Source organism: Sorex fumeus, unplaced genomic scaffold, assembly GCF_029834395.1.
Source record: "Sorex fumeus unplaced genomic scaffold, SorFum_2.1 ptg000126l, whole genome shotgun sequence".
In the NCBI taxonomy this organism is placed as follows: Eukaryota; Metazoa; Chordata; class Mammalia; order Eulipotyphla; family Soricidae; genus Sorex; species Sorex fumeus.
The window spans coordinates 6,076,062-6,097,661 of NW_026606183.1; positions in this window are offsets into that span (position 1 = coordinate 6,076,062).

Genomic DNA, 21,600 nt, shown 5'->3' on the forward strand with positions numbered 1-21,600 from the left:
AAAATTTACTTGTATAAGTTAGTTCACAATGTTTGATTACATTCAATATTCAAACACCAATCCCACCTCCATTGCACATTCCACCACCAAATTTGGGATGTTTCCATCCTAAACCCTAATCCTTGTCCCAAAACACAACCAAAATAATAAATTTATTATTGTCTGAATAAGCCTAATTTGAGGCTCCTGATGTACATTCTCTGTGAGCAAAGGGTGATAACTGAGACCTCACGGTCCAGTCTGGGGTTTACTGAAGAAAGCAAGTGCACAAACATTGAGAGTTTGCTGTGCAAGGACATGTCCAGGAACTAGAGTAGCTTATTCAGTCTGTGAAGATAAGGATTCTGGGACACTTGAGCTGAGTTTTAAGAACTACTGACTCTATGGGGGTGTGTTTCAGAAAGGGAAACCAAACGTAGAAGAGGCATAACACAGGAGAGTTTGTGGTGAAATGCGATAAGAACCAGAGAATAGGGAAGTGGCAAGGCGTAAAAGGTGGTAAGAGTGCTGTGTGCTGTGTGGGAGGAAAAGAAGGGGAAATGAGTGTCAGGACCCAGAAACCGCCTCCAGTCACACTGATTCTATTCTGAGGGTGGGGGAGAGCACTACAGAGAACTGGAAACGCTACAGTCTTTAAATGTACACTCTAGAAAGCTACAAAGAGGGAAGTAGTTACTTTGGTTGCTAGCTGGCAGATAATTCAAGATATAGAAGATGGATGCTGGGATAAGTTAATGGCTGTGAAGCTGACTTTCATCAGGAGAGGGCAGGTGATGGCCCTTGAGCTAGAGAATAATGGGTGAAGGGAAAGGGGATGGGATAGGCCAGCTATAGTACTGAGTAACGCCAATGTTCTGTTTAACAACTTGCACTCTCAATCATTCTCAGTTTCCACATCTTCAAAATGGGGCTAATACATATATCCAAACAACAGACTCAACAAAACTGAAAACACCAGATCTAAGCTGCAACCATTGAAACTTTGTAACGTGCCTGTCAAGTTGACAGAGGGGGGTGGGATGAAGGTACTTGCATTTGTGGGGCTCCCAATGTAACTATGCTGCCCAGGAACAACTGGACCTGGGGTGGATTGTGAGGAGACGTCAGTGACGTAGAGCACTTGAGTAGCCCATGAGCCCCTGAGCTCAATCCCCAGCCCTGCATGGCCCTACTGCATGGTGTAGCCCTGATGGCCCTGGGGGCCCCCAAGCACAACACTATGGGGTTAGGTTGAGCACTAGTTGTCATGCCTCCTGATGGAGATGGCCCCTAGTTAATAAAAGAGGAAATAACAAAGAGGAAGGAGGAATGGGCCAGATTCTGGGGGAAAAGAATAGATGAATTGAAGTTTACTTAAGCCAGAAGAATATGGGAGGCTCAAATGAGCTGGTCTTAGAAACAGGGGAAGGTTCATTCACCCAGGTATGTCCGGCCACTGGGCCTCTTTCCTGGCCTGCGCGACTAAGTAGATCTCCTGAGAACCGCAGGTTTTCACCCTTGGTCTGCCGGGGGGACGGGAATTGAGGCACACCGTGCAAAAACAAAGCTGAACCACTCCAGGCACTCTCTCCTCATTCACCCAGAATAGTAACAGTGAGCATGAAGGTCTAAACCACACTGGTCACAATGGTAAAGCAACCAAAAGCCCACCAACCTTTCTTATTGAAGAGGCAAGCCCAGAAGACATCAACAGTAATGAAGTGCTAGACCACCTCTCTGACAAGGAATTTAGAAGGGAGCTACTGAGGATGCTTAGGGAGCTAAAAGAAACAATGGAAAGCAATGCCAATAAAAAACAAGAGGATTTGAAGGTAGAAATGAGGAAAATTCAAATGGAAATGTCAGACCTGAAAAACCTGGTAGTTGAATTGAAAAACTCAGTGGAAGGCCTCAGCAGCAGAGTAACAGCTGCTGAGGACAGAATCAGTGAGCTCAAAGATGAAGTCCAGAGACTCTCTAGAAAAGAGGAGAAAATGGAAAAGAGACTCACAATTTGGGAACATATGGCAAGAGAAGATCATAATGAAGCCAAGAGGGGTAAGATAAGAATTATTGGAGTCCCAGAGGGACAGGAAGAAAACCTGATGAAGAAGAAACTGTCAAAGACATCATTGCTACAACGTTTCCAGGGCTGAAAACTTGTGACCACATTCAGGGTACCGAAAAGGGTACCAGCTATTAAAAAATCTGAATAAAAATACTCCAAGACACATCCTGATCAAAATGACCAAAACCTTAGATAGAGACAAAATTCTGAAAGTAGCAAGATCAAAGAAAGAAATTTCCTATAAAGGAGCATCCTTAAGATTCACAGCTGATTTGTCTGAAGAAACAGGAGAAGTGCCACTTTAAATCCTGACCTTCTTTTCCCTTTCTTCAGACTAGGGTTACACTGTTGGTGAGTGAGGTAAGAATACTGGAAAGCCAGAGAGAGCACTCAATGAGCTGCATCATGCTTTGTATGCAGAAGGGGCCAGGTTCGAGCCTCTGAGTATGATCAAGAACAACCCCCAAGCACAGAGCCAGGAGTATCACTCCCCTAAACATCAATGGGAGTGACCCCTCCCCAAACAAAACAAAAGAGTACTGAATGAATGAGACTCTCAGCTTTCTTTTTCTCTTAATCTAACCAACATACCTCAAGGATACTTCAGACTTAGTCAAGGTAAATTCTAAGCAGAGAAATGACACCTCACATTTTAGTAGGACCAGCTCATGAAATGGTAAGAGGGTATGCAGACAATTTCTGGTGACAGTTAGCTCAGGTGTACAGACCTGAGAGTTAGATGCCCAGTCCATACCCAGTACTGTTCACGGATGCACTGCAGACAAAGATGAAACTTGGGACCTTGCAAATGCAAGGCATGCTCTCTATTTTTTTAATAATTTGTTTTTCAATTTTCCCTTTACACTGTAAATAAAAACTGTGATTTACAAAGTTGTTTATGATGATTTGTTATAGGTATTCAATATTCCAGCACCAATCCCACCACCATTATACCTTCCCTCCACCATCGTCTCCAATTTTCCCAACTACCTCTTAAGCCCGCCTCCATAGCAGACCCTTAATAATTTATTTAGCATTGCTTGTTATCAAAAATTTGCAAAGAGAATGATCAAAAAATGTTTCTTTAGAAGAAAGTTAGTGTATATTGTTGTGTCTCACCTTGAAGCCATTAAATCCTTGTATAAGAGATTACTAAGATGTTGTTACGGGTTAAGCCTTCTGCGTTTATATTTTGTTAATCAAGTTTGGTACACATCTACGTTACATCCCATCCAATCTGGTGTGCTACTACTAGTTTATCAGTGTTGTAGAGTTTGTAGCATCTGTAATCATGCTCTGGAAAGTCCAGAATTTTAACGGATAATATATATTTAACTGGATGGGGGCTTTGGGGGGGTCTGTGTGACTGCTGGGGATTCCAGAAGTACTAGGAGATGGCAGCAGGGGGCGAGGGGGGGAGGGAAAGTGGAAGGTAGCCCATCCTGACTCGGTGAAAGCCTGGAGATTTCAGTCACAAAACCCACATCCCTGGGTTTTTCAGCAGATTAAATTTTTGGATGAGGTTCATCCTGAGCAGTGGCATCTGGCCAGGAGCAGTGCAAGCATGGAGTGTGGAGGCTGTCTTTGGGTGGACCCTGGGCTAACCCACTCCCATCTGCAAGGCATGTTCTCAGACTCTTTGAGTTATCTCCACAACCCCAACAACTCAACCCAACACCTCACTTATTTTTAAACAACACCAGTCCTTTTTTGTAAAAGGCATCATTATTTAAAAGCATTGTTAATGATAGGGTTGTTTCTAGGCAATAAGACAAACACAGAAAAGAGGCAAGTCTCAAAAAGATTACAGTCAATGTTATTTGTTCACTAGCTTGTTTTTATTTTGTTTTGAATCTCTTATTATTTTATTTTGAATCACCCCTGGCTGTGCTCAGGGATTGCTCCTGGCTCTGTGCTCAGGGGCCAGTCCTGGTGGGCTTGGAGAAGGATACGAAATCTTGGGGATTGAATGTGAGTCAGCCCCATGTCAAATAGGTGTCTTCCCACTGAACCATCTCTCCAAAATTCTCTAATATTAACTCAACAATATTTTTTTTTTGGGGGGGGAGCTTTTTGGATCAAACCTGGCTATGCTCAGCGGTTACTTCTGGCCCTGCACTGAGGAATCACTCGTGGTGGTGCACAGGGGACCATATGGGTTGCCGGGGATTGAACCTGAGTCAGCTGCATGCAAGGCAAATGCCCTATCACTCTGGCCTCTATATTTTAAATCATAAGCTTTTCCTGACAGTAGAAACCTGTCACCTGAGAGAGGAAGTGATTAGCTCTGCTGTGGTGAATTTCAGAAGGAGATGCTTAAAGAATAATAGCACTGTAGCACTGTTCTCCCATTGTTCATCAATTTGCTCAAGCGGGCATCAGTATTGTCCCCATTGTGAAAATTGTTGCTGTTTTTGGCATATCGAATATGCCAAAAGAGCTTGCGAAGCTCTGTCGTATGGGCAGGATAGTCTAGGTAGCTTGCCGGGCTCTCCAAGAGGGGCAGAAGAATCTAACCCAGGTCGGCCACGTGCAAGGCAAATGCCCTACCCGCTGTGCTATTGCTCCAGCCCAGAAAAATAAGTAAGTAAAAGTAAAGGCCCTCCCGTTGATCGTCGATTTGCTCGAGCGGGCCCAGTAACGTCTCCATTGGAGACTTTGTTGTTACTGTGTCTGGCATATCGAATACTCTCGGTAGCTTGCCAGGCTCTCCGAGAGGGGCGGAGGAATCGAACTCGGGTCGGCCATGTTGGCCGCTTGTAAGGCGAACGCCCTACCCGCTAGCACAGCGGTAGGGCGTTCGCCTTACACGCGGCCAACATGGCCGACCCGAGTTCGATTCCTCCGCCCCTCTCGGAGAGCCCGGCAAGCTACCGAGAGTATCTCGCCCGCACGGCAGAGCCTGGCAAGCTCCCCGTGACGTATTCGATATGCCAGACACAGTAACAACAAAGTCTCCAATGGAGACGTTACTGGGCCCGCTCGAGCAAATCGACGATCAACGGGAGGGCCTTTACCCAGAAAAATAATAAAAATAAAATAATATAAAATATATTAAATATATAATATAATAATAAATGGAATACCTCAATGGGATTGGTGTAGGGACTGTGAGCTTTTTCAGTATAGGAACGATGTGCTTCTAAGTCCTGTACTCCTGGCACTCAGCACAATGCCAACACATAGCACCCAGCCAAGACTCAGTGCATAAACCAAATTAAGGAATGGTAACTGGGTAACTGTTACTCCTCACGTGGGAAAAGTTTTCTTCATATAGATACAGTGGTTATACGAGATACAGTAGTGCCAATCTCTATTAGCATCAGACAGAGCTAAGTTATGTACCAAGGAAACAGTATTCACTGCTCTGCTATTGTCCCTGCAGTGGTTGTAGTTGAAAGGAGGGGAGTCTACTTATATCAGACTCCCTAATGACTGTTCCAGATTAGGATTAGGATCCAGAGATTATCACACCAAGCTCCCGGGAGAGAACAAGGCAGAGTCTCCTACCCTGTGCCTGACTGTCCTCACCAGGGCCCAACAGCTAAAGACCTCCGGGCCCCAGCCAAGGTCATGCTGGGACCACTCTCCACACACTTGGATGACCCTCACACATAAAAGAACTGGCAGAGGAACCCAGGTGTGTGGGACCCGGGGCTGAGATCTCCAAGCCTGCATGGTTTGGGACTGGACCTGCCAGTAGCTAGACAGTTACACCCACCAACTGCCGTGTAACCCCAACAACAGCCAAGATCCAAAGCTTATCACACCAAGCTCCTGGGAGCACATGGCCACATTCGCGGCCACACGACTTTTTATTTACATTCATTTAATTTTTCAGGGTACCTTAAATATCCCACCCACAAGGCAGAGCCTGGCAAGCTATCCGTGGTCTATTTGATATGCCAAATCCAGTAAAAAAAAAAAAAGGATCTCATTCCCCTGACCCCCAATACAGCAGAGTCGAGAAGGATGTGGAAGGAGAGGCTGATAAAATCTCAAGGCCGAACTAGGCTGCCACAACGAAGGAAGACAAAAATGATTGTCTGTATTTTTAATGCATGTATGCTGGCATCTGATGCATCCATCGAGGATCTGATAGTACAAGCGTGAAAGATCAAGTACAACATCATTGGTCTGACCGAAACGAGAAGACATCAATCACATCACGCCGTTTTCGACACTGGAGAAGAACTGTTCCTTGGAACATGTGACAAAAGAGGCATTGGTGGTGTTGGTATCCTTGTCAACACAAACTTAGCTATGAGCATTGATTCATTTGAATGCCTAACAACCCGAATCGGACGATTACACTTGAATAGATGTGGCTCACTGCCAGCAGTTTCTATTTTTGTTGTCTATGCACCAACATCCAATTATGGTGAAAGAGAAATTGAGAAGTTCTACATGGAGCCGGAGAAGTTCTATAAAGAAGATCACACCTTCTACAAGATCATTGTCGGTGATTTTAATGCCAAGATAGGACCAAGAAGATCAGCTGATGAACTCCGCATTGGGACCCATGGCCTAGAATGGAACGAACAGGGTGACAGACTGTCTGAGTTCATCATGTCAACCAAGACCTTCCATGGGAACTCACAGTTCCAAAAGGCCGAATCTAAACATTGAACATGGGAGTCTCCCGGTGGATGGTTCCACAATGAAATAGACCACATCATATTCAATCAGCGGTTTTGCCTAACTGATGTTGCTATTGTCCCAAAATTCCAAATGGGATCAGACCACCGTCTCCTTCATGCAAAATTCTACCTCACAGAATGAGGAGAAAAGAATGCAAAGTTTAAGAAGAGAACTCCCAGAACGACCACCAACTGGGAGCTCTTTGGCTCTGTTGCAGCAACATGGGAAAATGCCGTCATTGACAACATTGATGAGGAATACGATCGAATGATTCAGCACCTCCATGATTGTGCGAGGAATGCCAAGAGAGAGATAACCACAAAAAACCGCCTTTCTTCGAACACTCTTGAACTTATTCGCCAACGTGACTTGGTACATGCCACAGGCAACTGCAAGCGAACGTCCGAGCTGGCAAAACAATGCAGAGAAGCCATCAAGGATGACCTCAAAGACAGGAGAGCAGTGGTGCTGGTAGATGCGGCAGAAGCCTGGAAAAGCATTCATAATGCCCACCTGTCCTTCACCAATTACAAGACCAAGATGACTGCCTTCCAACATCCTGATGGATCTATCACATCTTCCAGAAGGGCAATGGAGAAGATTATTTATGACTTCTACTCAGATCTCTTTAATAGCCACGTCCACTTGCCCACATACCACATTCCACATGATGGATATGTCGTTCCCAATGTTCTCCCTTCCGAAATCCAACATGCCATCTCGTCGGTAAAGAAACAAAGAGCACCTGGCCCAGACAAGATCAGACCTGAACACCTGAAGAACTTACCATCAGTACTCATAAATACCGGCTCAGCTCTTCACACGCTACCTGTCTGAATGCAAGGTTCCATCCCAATGGAAAATCAGCAGGACTGTACTACTATACAAGAAGGGAGACATCCATGACATTGGCAACTATCGCCCAATCTGCCTATTGTCTGTCATCTACAAACTGTTCACTCGAGTCATCCTGAATAGGATTAGCAGAACACTAGATGAAGGACAACCATGTGAACAAGCCGGATTCCGAAAAGGATTTAGTACCATCGACCATATCCACATGATTACTAAGCTCATTGAGGTTTCTCAGGAAGCTGCTCTGTCTAACGTTCATTGATTTAAAGAAGGCCTTTGATTCTGTTGAGACGGAAGCAGTCATAGAAGCCCTAGCCAATCAGGGCATACAAACTCAACACATCAGGATCCTTCGTGAGCTCTATTACGGATTCACTACCAGGATCTCACCATTCTACAAAGAAGTAATCATCCATGTCAAGAGAAGGGTTCAGCAGGGTGATACCATTTCACCAAAACTCTTCAGTGCCACCCTCAAGAACATCATGCGACGACTGGAATGGGAAAGAATGGGAGTGAAGATAGATGCTCGGCAACTACACCACCTCCGCTTTGCTGATGACATCGTTCTAATAACACCAAACATCAGCCAAGCAGCACAAATGCTGACCGACTTCGACCGTGAGTGTGGAAAGGTCGGACTACAGCTGAATTTTACGAAGACAATGTTTATGAGAAACAGCCTCGTTCCTGACACTCTATTCACTCTCAATGGAACCAACATCTCCGAATGCAACAGTTATATATACCTAGGTCGAGAAACTAACATGATGAATGATCTGGCACCTGAGTTGCACAGGAGAAAGAGAGCAGCTTGGAATGCCTTCAAGAGCGTTGAAGAAATAACTAAGAGGACAAAGAACCTCCAGCTACGAGCACATCTCTTCGATTCCACTGTTCTTCCTGCATTGACATATGCCTCAGAGACCTGGGCCCTACGCAAACAGGATGAGAACGCTATTCGGGTCTCTCAAAGAGGAATCGAAAGAGCTATGCTTGGAATATCACGATTTACTCAAATGAGAGATAGAATCTGGAGTTCTGATCTCCGTCAATGCTCAAGAATCAGGGATGCTGTCTCATTTGCCAAGGCATCAAAAATCAGATGGGCTGGACACGTAACGAGGTTTACAGACAACCGCTGGACTAGAGCCATTACTGATTGGATTCCACGGGATGTCAAAAGATCGCGTGGACACCCACCTACAAGATGGTCAGACTTCTTCATCAAGACCCTGAATGATCGGTTTGAGGCTCTGCATGTTCCTAGAATGAACAGATGCCATTGGGCTACTCTAGCATGCAACAGGGATGAATGGAGACGTTACTGGCACCCGCTCATGTAAATTGATGAATAATGGGGGATCAAGTGATCAAGTGATCAATGACTGTTCATGATTTATCAGTTTTCTGAGTGAGGAATAAAGGGTGACTATTTCTCCTCCCTCTTTTTCTCTCCTTCTCTCTGTGTGTGTCTATCTGTCTCTGTCTGTCTGTCTGTCTGTCTGTGTCTGTCCTGTGTCTGTGTCTGTATCTGTCTGTCTGTCTCTTTCTGTGTTTCCTTCTTTTTGGTGTTTTGTTTGTCTATTTATTTGTGCACCACACCCAGTGGTGCTCAGGGCTTACTCCTGGCTCTGCATGCAAGGATCACTCCTGGTGGAACTCAGGAAACCACATGTTCTGGGGTATGAATCCAGATTGGCTGCATGCAAGGTAAGGAAAGCACCCTACCTGCTGTACTATGGCTCTGGCCCCAAAAAGTGAGTCTCTTGATAAAAGTTCATTGAGAGAAGGTTCTTTTTTTTTTAGCTTTTTTATTGAATCATTGTGAGATAGATCCTTAAAAAGTTGTTCATGATTGGATTTCAGTCATACAGTGTTCCAACACCCATCCCTCCACCAGTGTACATTTCCTAGCACCAGTGGCCCCCAGTTCCCTCCCATAACCCCCCATCCTCTACCTCCTGCCTGCCTGTATGGCAGGCGCTTCTCTTCTTTGAGAGAACATTCTTATTCTTGTTTTCTAGAAAGTAAAATAAAATAAAATAAGAGAGAGTTAGTTTCCTTGTTGCTACTGTAAAGCAAGTGTCATGTCATTGGTTTATGTCATGTCATTGGTCCATTGAGCATCTACCAGCACAGTGCCAGCATGGTGGTCAGATTAAGGAAAGAAATCCCAGGGTTTTTAAAGATTGTTACAAAGGTTATAAGGAAAAGAGGGGGCTGGAGAGATAGTGCTGTAGTTAGGGTACTTGCCTTGAACGTGGCTAACCCTGGTTCAATCCCTGGAGTAAACCCTGAGCACTTCTGGGTGTGTCTAAAAAGAAAACAAAATGACCTGAATGTCCAGAGAGTACTTTGGAATGGCTGTCACTCTCCTAGAAGCATAGTCTGAGGCCAGAGATTGGGGGCTGCCAACATATTGAAGGAGACTTTCAGAAGAAGGGGCGAAGGGGAGAAATGAAAGAAGCTAAGAGATGGGCCAGAGAGATGGGACTCTTGCGAAGACACTTACCTTGCTGGCCTCAACACCACACACAGTCACCCAAGCCCTGCCAGGAGTAATCCCTGAGCTCCGAGCCCTGAGAACAGTTCGTGTGGCCCCAAAACAAAAACAAACAAAAAATAGAAGAAAAATTAAATTATACTGAACTGATATTGACACTGGGAAAAGACTTTTTTCTGAGTTTATGGATCCTTGAGTATTAGATGAAAAATTTGCATTCAAGACTCCATAGCCTCATGAAGGCATAATTTATTTTACAATATAAGTAAATGGTTCTAGGTCTTTCCTCAATGTCCAGATCTTTCTTTGCCCATGCCTGGTGTTATCATCCCAAAGTATAAATTCCCCGTCCTGTTCATTGCTGTCTACTTGCTTCCAGTTCATATTGTCGGAACTCTGTCCTGCTCTGTACTTGATCCAGGCTGTGGTTGGAACCCTGGAACGCTGTAATCTGTACCCCTTGATGAAACTTGCTATTCTTTAGTCTGTTGCTGAGCCTCTAATGAGTTGTAGCCAACACTGTCAGGTGTGGAACTAAAACTAAAAAAAATAATAATTTTCAGTTTTTTGCATTTTTTGGGTCACACCCGGCAATGCTCAGGGGTTACTCTTGAGCATTCAGGAATTACTCCTGGAGGTGCTCGGGAGACCATGTGGGATGCTGGGAATTGAACAAGGGTTGGCTGCATGCAAGGCAAATGGCCTACCCTCTGTACTATCGCTCCAGCCCCCCACTTGCCTTTAATGTAGCAAAACTACATATAATCCCCAGCACCACATATGGTTTCCCGAGCCTCTCCAGAAGTGAAGCATGAGCAGAGAGCCAGGAATAAGTTCAAGTACTTCTGGGTATGATCCAAAAGCCTAAAAAGAAGAAACGAAAAGAGCCAAGAGACTTCTTGTCCCCCACCCTTTTTTTGGTTCCCCTGAGAAAGCCATATGCACGTAGGTGAGAACTTCTGCTGTCCTGAGAGCAGCTTGGGTTCAGATGAGGTGACAAAAAGGAAGTTGCCTGGACAGAGTTCCCCTTGTATTATGATTTCCCATCCCCAGTCATTTCTGTTGTTTAGTTAACTGGCTATCTCTTTAGTGGGCAAGATTTTAAAAGGGTCAAATAAATTAACTAGGTTACTCTAATCACTCTTCCCCATTCCAATTCTATGTTAACGGTATGAGGAGACCTTTAAACCAGAAAAGGACCACAAAAATGCATTACAATTAGAGACCTTGCATGTTATAATTCCTTTCATGTAATTATTTCTGTCTACTTGCTTCCAGTTCATATTGTCCTAACCCTGTCCTGCTCTGTACTTGATCCAGGCTGTGGTTGGAATCCTGAGCCCTCTTATCTGTGCCCCTTGCTGAAACTTGCTATTCTTTAGCCTGCTGCTGGGCATCTAAAAGGTTGTATCCATCACTGCCAGGTGTGGCACTAAAAATGAAAAAAAAATTATTATTCTTTGGGCCAGAGAGATAGTACAATGGGTAGTAGTACAATGAGCTTGGTAGGCTTCTACCATCTTCCCCATTGTGTTTTCTGTGCTCCTGCTATGCTGAGGGTTAATTTATAGTTAGTCCTACTGGGAGTCTCTGAATGTTTAGGCAGAGGGTTGCTCGTTTCTTTTCCTGTACTTGTCTTCACCCTGTGGCAGGAAGCATAAGTATGAAAAGGGTGAAGTGTGATGAGTAACACTGCTGGTCGCGGAGATGTGGATGGGGACTGGCTGAGATGGCGACAGTTGGCAGAGAGCTTCTGGATCCAGATGAAAGGGGAGGAAAATCTACTTCTGGTTCCCAAAAGACTTCAGAAATGTTAGTGGGAGAGTAACACTCAGCTAACATTCATCATGCAAAGGGTCTGAGATATGGAGGTAGACCTACTGGGTTCTGGGGCTGGAGCAATTGCACAGCGGGTAGGGCGTTTGCCTTGCACGTTGCCAACCTGGGTTCGATTCCCAGTATCCCATATGGTCCCCTGAGTGCCACCAGTCATAATTCCTGACTACAAAGCCAGGAGGTAATCCCTGTGTGTTGCCAAGTATGACCCAAAAAAAAGAAAAAAGAAAAAAAAGACCTACCGGGATCTACATTTATTTATTTATTTATTTATTTATTTATTTCAGAGTAGCTAGACCTAAGAATTGTGGAGATTCATGTAGACACCTCCTCTTCCCAAAATAAGAATACACAAAGACTATCCATTCAAAGCTAACAAGAAAGTTATCACTATCACTTATATTGTGACAGAGACTCAAAACCAGGAAGAGGTAATAGTAGAAAAGAGGAAAAGTTTCAGATGGTCCTGACTGGAAGCTGCTGATCTGGGGAAGCTGCAAACCATTTGATAAAAGAAGTTCATGCTGGGGCTGGAGCAATAGCACAGCGGGTAGAGCATTTGCCTTGCACCCAGCCGACCCGGGTTCAATTCCCAGCATCCCATATGGTTCCCCGAGCACCGCCAGCAGTAATTCCTGAGTTCATGAGTCAGGAATAACCCCTGTGCAATGCTGGGTATGAAAAGAAGAAAAAAAGAGAGAGAGAGAGAGATTCATCCTGTGATTGGTGAGGAGCAATACTGGGTTCCCAGTTTGTCCTGTCATGGAATTTAGAACAAAGTTTAGGAAAGCTGTCGATTATTAATCAAGTCCTAGACACAGAGCGTTGTTATAGTCTTATTCACAAGCTTCTTGACATAGAATTCTGACTCCCTCCAATTCCAGTTTATCAACTTCCTGAAGAGGTTACTATAATGGTTAGTTTCCTGGGATAGTTATCCTGGTTGTAGGTCAGAGATTTGTTTCTGCACTATTGTCTCTGTATTTAGATTATTAGGATTTAGAAAATGAGATACTATAGACCTGAAGAAACAGATGTTTTTGGAGCTCTATTTGGCAGAGGGCACAAAGACATGTTGGTGAGAGGCATTAAAGACTATCTTCTTCCTCATATAGGCACTTTTGGTAATCTCTCATTCTCTGTTGGCTTTTGCTCTTCTGTAAATCCTAAGAAATGTTCTCGTTCATTGTATGTTTAATATTAAATCAGATACAGTTGTGGCCAGAGGGAGAAAGAACAAACACCAGGCCCTCTGGAAAGACTTATGTAGGTTATCATGAAGACCCTAGACATGGGCGCTGTTTAACCACATTATCTCAAATTTTTATAAGGAACACACCATCAACCCCAGGATTTATTAACCACTAGTGCCAGCCCAAAGTGCCTTAGACAGGACTGCTTTCTGCTTTGTCCATGACTATAAATTTCTTCTAACTTACTTTCCCAGCTAGCTCTTGATATAAATGTCTAACCCAAACTTGAGAATAAGACTGATTTTCTTTTGTTTGTTTTGGGACCAAACCCAGTGTAGCTTCTGGCTCTTTGGTCAGGGATCACCCCTGCTGGTACTCTAGGGACCACATAGCATGCCGGAGACTGAGTCTGGGTCAGCCACTTGGAAGGCAGTGCCCGACCTTCTGTTCTCTCTCTCTCTCTCTCTCTCTCTCTCTCTCTCTCTCTCTCTCTCTCTCTCTCTCTCTCTCTCTCTCTCTCTCCCCTTAGAATAAGATCGATTTTGTTTTGTTTTGTTTTGTTTTGTTTTGAGACCACACCCAGCAGTACTCAGGGCTTACTCCCAAATCTGCACTCAGGGACCACTCCTGGCTTGGCTCGAGGAACCGTCTGGATGCTGGGAATCAAACCCAGATGAATCACATACAAGGCACGCGTCCTACCCACTGTACTATTGCTCCAGCCCCTAAAATTGTTTTTGAGGACAAGAAATTCACCAGATTCTCAGATCACTAACACCTGAATAATATTCTTCTTTTTCCATCAACCCTTGTCTCCTGAGTAATTAGCCTTTGAGCAGAAAGCACCATAACTTAAGTTTGGTAGCAGAGTAAATTGAGAAGCACAAGTGTATTCATTTATTCATTCACTTACTTAACATATGTATTCAACAATTGCTGGTTCCTTGTTGCAGATAGTATCTAGGGCATCCTACCCAGCAGAAATCTAAGTCTCCAAGGGAAGAAACACTGTTTACTTTGGCAACCAATGAGAGCTGAGAGCTGAGCTTTTCTCAGAAAAATCTGGAGGAAGTAACACTCAAACTGAAACAGGGGTGAAGGAAGGAAAACAGGAAGTGAGCTGAGGGCAAAGGGTTCAGCAGCAGCGAAGGCAGAGATGTGAGAGGAGAGAGGGGATCAAATAGATACTTATCTGTCTTGCTTGGGTCATTTTTAGGCTGCGGTTGGGTCATTGCTAAGTACCTCACTTTTACTGTTAAAAGGATGCTTGTTGGTTAAGTATCTTAAATTTGATAAGTATGAACTTTAGTTTTTTCAGTTGAAGTCTTTTGTTTTTTTACTGAATCCCTGTGAGATATACAATTACAAAGTTGTTCTTGATTAAGTTTCAGCCATAAAATGTTCCAACACCCATTCCTTCACCAGTGCATATTTCTCACATGTCCCCAGTTTCTTTCCATCCTGCCTTGCCCCCTCATCTCCACAGCCTGACTCAGTGACACTTTTACACTTTCTCTCTCTCTCTCTCTCTCTCTCTCTCTCTCTCTCTCTCTTTCACACACACACACACACAAACACATACACACACACATACACATCGGTCAAAACCTAAAGGGTTTTTTTTTAGCTGTCAATTATTTAATTTCACAATTTATCGGAAATATTTTTGGTGTTTTTTAAAATTTTTTAATTTATTTTTAATTTTTTAATTTTTAAATGAAACACCGTGAGATAGGATTACAGACTTACACACTTTCATGATTATGTTTCAGTCATACAATGGTTGAGTACCCATCCCTCCACCAGTGCCCATTCTCCACCACCAATGTTCCCAGCATCCCTCCTGCCATCCCACCTGACCCCTGCTTCTGTGGCAGGCACATTCCGTTTTACTCTCTCTCTCTCTCTCTCTCTCTCTCTCTCTCTCCCCCCCCCCCCAAGGAGTATTGGCTTTATGGGTTATCACAGGTCCAGTCAACTTGATTGTGCTCATATTTGATCTGGTCTAGGTGGCTCTTTCGTCTCTCTTGTCAGGGTGGGTTCAGACATAATTTCTGGAAGACTCATGAGTACCTATTATGGAGTGTTGCCTCCTTCTCTGAGCCCCTGTTGGGTACTTTCCAGCCAGATGTGGTTAGTAGTTATTAGTTCTTGGTTTAACATGAGAATATCCTGTCATAAGATAATTTAAGCAAGAAGTTAGGTCAAGGGTTGGATGACTTCAGACAAATTCCCTAATAAAGGAAGTCCGATTTTCTTTTTATAGGTTGGCTGTATTTTTTTAAAGAAAAATAAGTTCAGGAAAAGATAAATGATGAAGTAAGATAGTTTTTTTTAAGGAAAACAGAGCCAAGTTGGTAGAAAAGGGTTTCTTGTGAATCACACCAGTTTAAAAAATTCAATAAATAAATAAATAACAACAAAACAGAAGTGACAAAGGAGACTGAAAGTGGTCTCACAGAGGAAATGTAAGGTAGTAACTAGAAAATATCTCTGATTTCTCGAAGGAGACTTGTTTGGATCATCTTAAGCAGATTATTCATAACAGGCAATACAAAGTAAATTATTATGTTCTGCTTTGGGGGCAGGTTTTTGGAGATTGGGATGGAATAATTGGAAATATGGTGGTGGGAAGGTGTAGTGGTGGTGGGATTGGTCTTGGAATATTGAATGTAATCAATTGTTGTGAACAGCTTGATAAAAATAAAATAAAAATTTTAAAAATATCTCTGATGTAAAATCAGTTACATAGTAAAACAGCACAAATGGTCAGCAACAGGATTGAGGGAGGGCTAAAGAAGATTGAAGCAGTGATTGTAGCCAAACCTGCAAGCTGGGGGCTGGAGCAATAGCATAACAGGTAGGGTGTTTGCCTTGCATGCGGCCAACCCGGGTTCGATTCCCAGCATCCCATATGGTCCCCCGAGCACCACCAGGAGTAATTCCTGAGTGTGTGAGCCAGGAGTAACCCCTGTGCATGGCTGGGTGTGACTCAAAAAGAAAAAAGAAAAAAAAAAAACCTGCAAGCTATTGTTGGATACAGAGCGGGAGAAGACAGACTCCATAACGGACTCCATTTTTATAGCCCCTGCTCCATAACTCCATAACTCGGCCTTGGTTCTTAGAATTCTGCTTCTTTCCGCCGCCAGAATGGCCTGGAAATTATCAGGATAAGACGACCTGTTTGTAATGGCTCATTGTGCTGTTTGAAACTAGGTTGAAACTTGTGTTTTTACTTATATTTCCCTTTGAAATTGCAAGCAAGGGCTATGACGCACACCCTGACTATAAAAACTGAAGCATATCCCTTGCTCAGGGTCTTGCTTTGGCCTGCGTGCCTAAGAGCTTGACCCCAGCTAGCTGGATTGAATAAACTCCGCGTGTGTTTTGCATTACTGGCTGGACTCTTTGTGTGCTTTGGAGAGGGGAGATTATCAATCTCGGACCCTAACACTATACATTCACCCACACGAGGCCTGAGTTGTGACCCTGCCAGGTCCAGCAGGATACCAGACCAGAATAAGCAGGGAAGAAATATTCTGCTCTCCAGGCTGAGGGAGGAGGAAAGTGGCCACAGGAGGTACCAGACAAAGACAAATGCGGCACCCAGTCTGCGGAACCCCATCTCAGGGCAGATATCTGCTAGCTCCAGAATGAGTAAATTCTGAGGGGGAAAGAAGGTTAGTACTGGTGTGCCAGCCTCACAAACTCAAGGACTGAAGCAACAGGGTGAAGGTGAGGTACTCTGAGCTCAGGATCTGGTGCTGATTTTTACCATGAAGTCTCTCTCAGCAGGGGTCAGAGGCAACACAATCATCACCAAAGTGACTAAGTGGAATTGGTCAACATTAATCACAGATTGCTTACCCAATTCTGCGCAAAACTAGACCCTCACCCCTCTCCCTCACTGCCCAGTGAAAAAGTGAAGGAACCCACAAAATCTTTATGGGTGAAGACAGTTGTCCAGAAGAATCCCCCACTACCCACCAGCTCTATAACTCTCAATTGAAAACTTCAAGGCAGCTGTGACATGACTTTAACAATTTGAGGATAATGATAAATAAGACCTCCAAGAAAGAAAGTGTGAAAGATGCTATGAAAAACTATAATCTAAACTCATAGACTAGGTACTTGGGAGTGGCCATTTTGACTCCCAGTCAGGATTGCACCCTGCCTGCCAAGTGGATAAGGAAGGAAAGGCTGCGAGCCATCCCGGCTCAGCTCTGCCCAGTCCCAGTCCCAGAAAATGGAGGCTTTTCACTGGTGTTGGATCAGGGCCCTGCTTTGTGCTCAAGAACAGCATTTTGCCCCCAGGTCAAGATTGCACCCCGCCAGCAAAGAGCACAGCTCTTCCACTTCTCTCTGCAGCTGCACATGTCTTCACCTTTCGTAACTCACCACAAACATACTTACTGTAGGCACCTAACCACACAAAAACTCACAAGATATAACTCCAACAACATCACAATGGGAAAGCAATGCAGAATCCCACCAATCCTAGGGTGAGTGAAGATGCTAGCCTGGAAAGACTCAACCAATAATAACAAGCTAAATAACCTCCCTGGTGAGGAACTTAGAGAGGAATTGTAGAGGACGTGTAAGGAACTCAAAGAAACAATGGAACACACTATCAACCAAACATTAGCAGAAGTGAGGAAACTACAGACAGAAATGATAACTGATCGTTATATATTATGATCTGAAAAAACTTGATAGGTGAAATGAGAAACTCACAGGAAGGCTCAGCAGCAGAGCAACAGCAGCTGAGGACAGAATCAGTGATCTCCAAGATGAGTTGCAGAAAAGAGCAAAAGATGGAAAAACGCCTCAAAGTAAACCAACAGATGACAAGAGAATTTGGGGATGAATTTAAGAGGTACAACATAAAAATCATACAGATCTCAGGGGGCAATAAAACAACCATGATGAAAAAGTAAGAGTGGCTGAGATGGTCCAGAGCTAAATATTGCTATGCACCCAGATCCAGGATGCCCAAAGTTTACCAGCTAAAAGAAATCCAAATAAAAATACTCCCAGACACATCTTAATCAGAGAAACAAAAATGATAGATAAAGATAAAATACTGAAAGCAGAAAGATCAAAGAAAGAAACTGTAGACAAAGGAGATTCCTTAAGAATTATAGCTCACTTATCAGAGTAAACCCTCCAGGCCCCAGACAGTGGTGGGATATAGTGAAAAAATTCAATGAAATGAACCACCTCATCAAGAATACTTTATCCAGCCAGACTCTCAATCAGATCTGAAGGAACGATAGACAACTTCACAGATAAATAATAGCTCAGAAACAGCTTCGACTCAAAACCATCGTAACAAAAGAACTAACCAGGCTACTTTAAGCTCCACAAACATGCCAAACTCCTGCAAAGAGATGGCACAAAACTCCATAATAATAATTTCTCTCAATGTTGTCCAGAGTGATTATTTCCAACTACCATTACCATAGTGGTCACTTCTCTATTGTAACTGCCCTCATATACCCTCCCCCCCCCACACACACACTTTTGGCAAGCTTCCAACTATGGACCAGTCCTCCTGGCCCTTGTTTATGTCTTTGGATATTAGTTTCATAATATATTTTTTTTTCATATCCTATAAATGAGTGTAATTATTCTCTCTGTCTCTCTTTTGACTCATTTCACTCAGCCTGGTACTCTCCATGTCCATCCATGTATAAGCAAATTTTATGACATTATTTTTCCTAATGGCTACAGAGTATTCCACTCTGTAGATGTACCATGGTTTCTTTAACCAGTCATTTGCTCTTGGCAGTCTGGTTGTTTCCAGATTCTGGCTATTGTGAATAATGCTACAATGAACATAGAAGTAAAGATGGTGTTTCTGTTGTTGTGTTTTTTGGGCCTCCAGAATATATTGCCAGATGTGGTATTGCTGGGTCATTTGGAAGCTCAATTTCTAGCTTTTTGAGGAATGCCCACATTGTTTTACAAAAAAAAGGGTAGACTAGTCGGCATTCCCACCAACAATGAAGGAGAGCTCCTTTCTCCCCACATCCACACCAGCACTGGTTGCTCTTGTTCTTTTGGATGTGTGCCAGTCTCTGTGGTGTGAGATGATATCTCATTGTTGTTTGTGCTTACATCTCCCTGATTATTAGTGATGTAGAGCATCTTTATCATGTGTCTTTTGGCCATTTGTATTTCTTCTTTGAGGACATTTCTATTCATTTCTTCTCCCCATCACCTTCACCAGTTTCAAACTGTACTACAAAGCATAGTATTGGAATAAAGACAGACTCGCAGATCAATAGAACAGAACTGAATTTCCTGATACCAATTCTCAAATATATGATCCCCTAATCTTTGGTTAAGAAGCAGGAAATATGAAATGGAGCAAGAAAAACCTCTTCAACAAGTGGTGCTGAGAAAAGTGGACAGCTACAAGCAAAAAAAAAAAGAAAAGAACCCATACTTTTTTCTAATGCCAGGCACAAAAATCAGATCAAAATGGATTAAAGGGGGGCATGGTGCCGCCAGCAGGTAAATCTGTACCTATGAGGCGAGTGCATCAGCAGCCTGGTGGTGACTTCAGACTTCCAGATACCCCAAAATTGCTGTTGTGCCTTTGGCCAGACCCCAAAAACTTGGGGCCAAGTTTACCAAGAAAGTAAATGGCCAAAAGTTAGGTATGTGGGAGACACACCCACAAACCACCTCTGACTCAGCTATATAATTAGAGGCATGGCCTCTCTGGTTCCTGATCGAACTGCTTAATGGCCATGATCCCAGGGACTCAGAAACAAATCTTGAAACCCAACAGCTTTTGGCAGAAATGTGTCCAGTCCCTGCAGTAGGTTACCAGTGTCAGGCCACCCCAGGTGGGAACAGGTTTCATGCCTTGGCCTGTTCCCCCTGGCAGCTCGGTGGCCGTCATCCTCCAGAGGCCATTGGACAGTGAGGTTTGGGCCGGCAGTGAAGAGACACACGGGGCCTCACTGGATGGGGGTGGAGCCGGCCCTTTCTTCCCCACCCCAAAGAGACCCTGAGTCACCACCCATGAATGGCCTCTCTGGCTCCTGATCAAACTGCTTAATGACCATGATTCCAGGGACTCAGAAACAAATCTTGGAATCCAGTGGCTTTTGGCAGAAATGCATCCAGACCCTGCAATAGGTTACTGTCGCCAGGCCGCCCCCAGGGGAAAGGGTGTTGTCCCTCTGCCTGCTCCCTCTAGCGGCTCAGTGGCCGCCATCCTCCAGAGGCCACTGGACAATCAGGTTTGGGCCCGCAGTGATAAGACACGCGGGGACTCACAAGATGGGGGTGGAGCCAGCCATTTCCTCCCCGTCCCAACGAGACCCTGAGTTGCCGCCCATGAACGGCCTGTCTGGCTCCTAATCAAGCTGCTTAATGGCCATGATCCCAGAGACCCAGGAACATCTCGGAACCCAGCAGGTTTTGGCAGAAATCCCTTCAGATTTAATTGTTTAAACTTCGAAATTCCAAAATCGCATGGCCACTACTGCAGCCACGCGACAACATATGTTATTCATAACCAGCAATAGAAAACAAATTGTCTAGTTTTGTCTTTTCAGCAGATCTGAGCGTTGGGGTAAAATCCCAAATAATATTGGTGGGTCTGGTGTCAAAATATTGAATGTAATCAAAGTAGAGAGTAATGTGGAAATCAACTGCCCCACAGGCAGGGGGAGGGTTTGGGATAGGGGTATACTGAGGTTTTTGGTGGTGGAGAATGGGCACTGTTGAAGGTACGGGTGTTTCATTGTATGACCGAGACTTGGACCCGAAAGCTTTATAACTGCTCTCACGGTGATTCAATAAGTAAAATTATAAAAAATGAAAAAAATGGGTTAAAGACCTCCATATAAGACCTGAATCCATAAGTTACATGGAGGAAAATGTGGACAGAACCCTCCATGACATTGAAGCTAAAGGTATTTTCTAAAATGAAACACCACTGACCAAGCAAGTGGAAGCAAAGATAAACAAGTGGGACTACATTAAACTAAGAAGCTTCTGTACCACAAAAGAAATAGTGACCGAGATACAAAGACAGCCCACAAAAGTGGTTTACCCAATATCCATCTGATAAGGGGCTAATATCAAAGATACATAAGGCACTGGTAGAACTTTACAAAAAAAAAATCCAAACCCATCTTTGAACTTACTGATTTGTTCTGTGGCTATTAATCGTTCCCAATATTCCTTATTTTTTTTAAATGTTTCTTTGAAATATATTACCTGCATTTCAAAAGAAAACCTGGGGGCTAATTTAGTCCAAAGATTGGCAGCTAAAAATCTCTTATAAAATTATTTTAGCTATAATTCACCTGATTAAGAGCTAAGGATTTTAAATAAATTAGTAATGCCTATGAGCTTTTCTGGGGGAGGGAAATATTCACACATCAAGGCATATCTCTGGGTAAACTCTCAGGATAGATAAAAAGATGTATTTGTAATATATTCCTCTGCCTCATGGATCTACAGGAGAAACAGCTCAGTTTATTTTTCTATCAGATAAT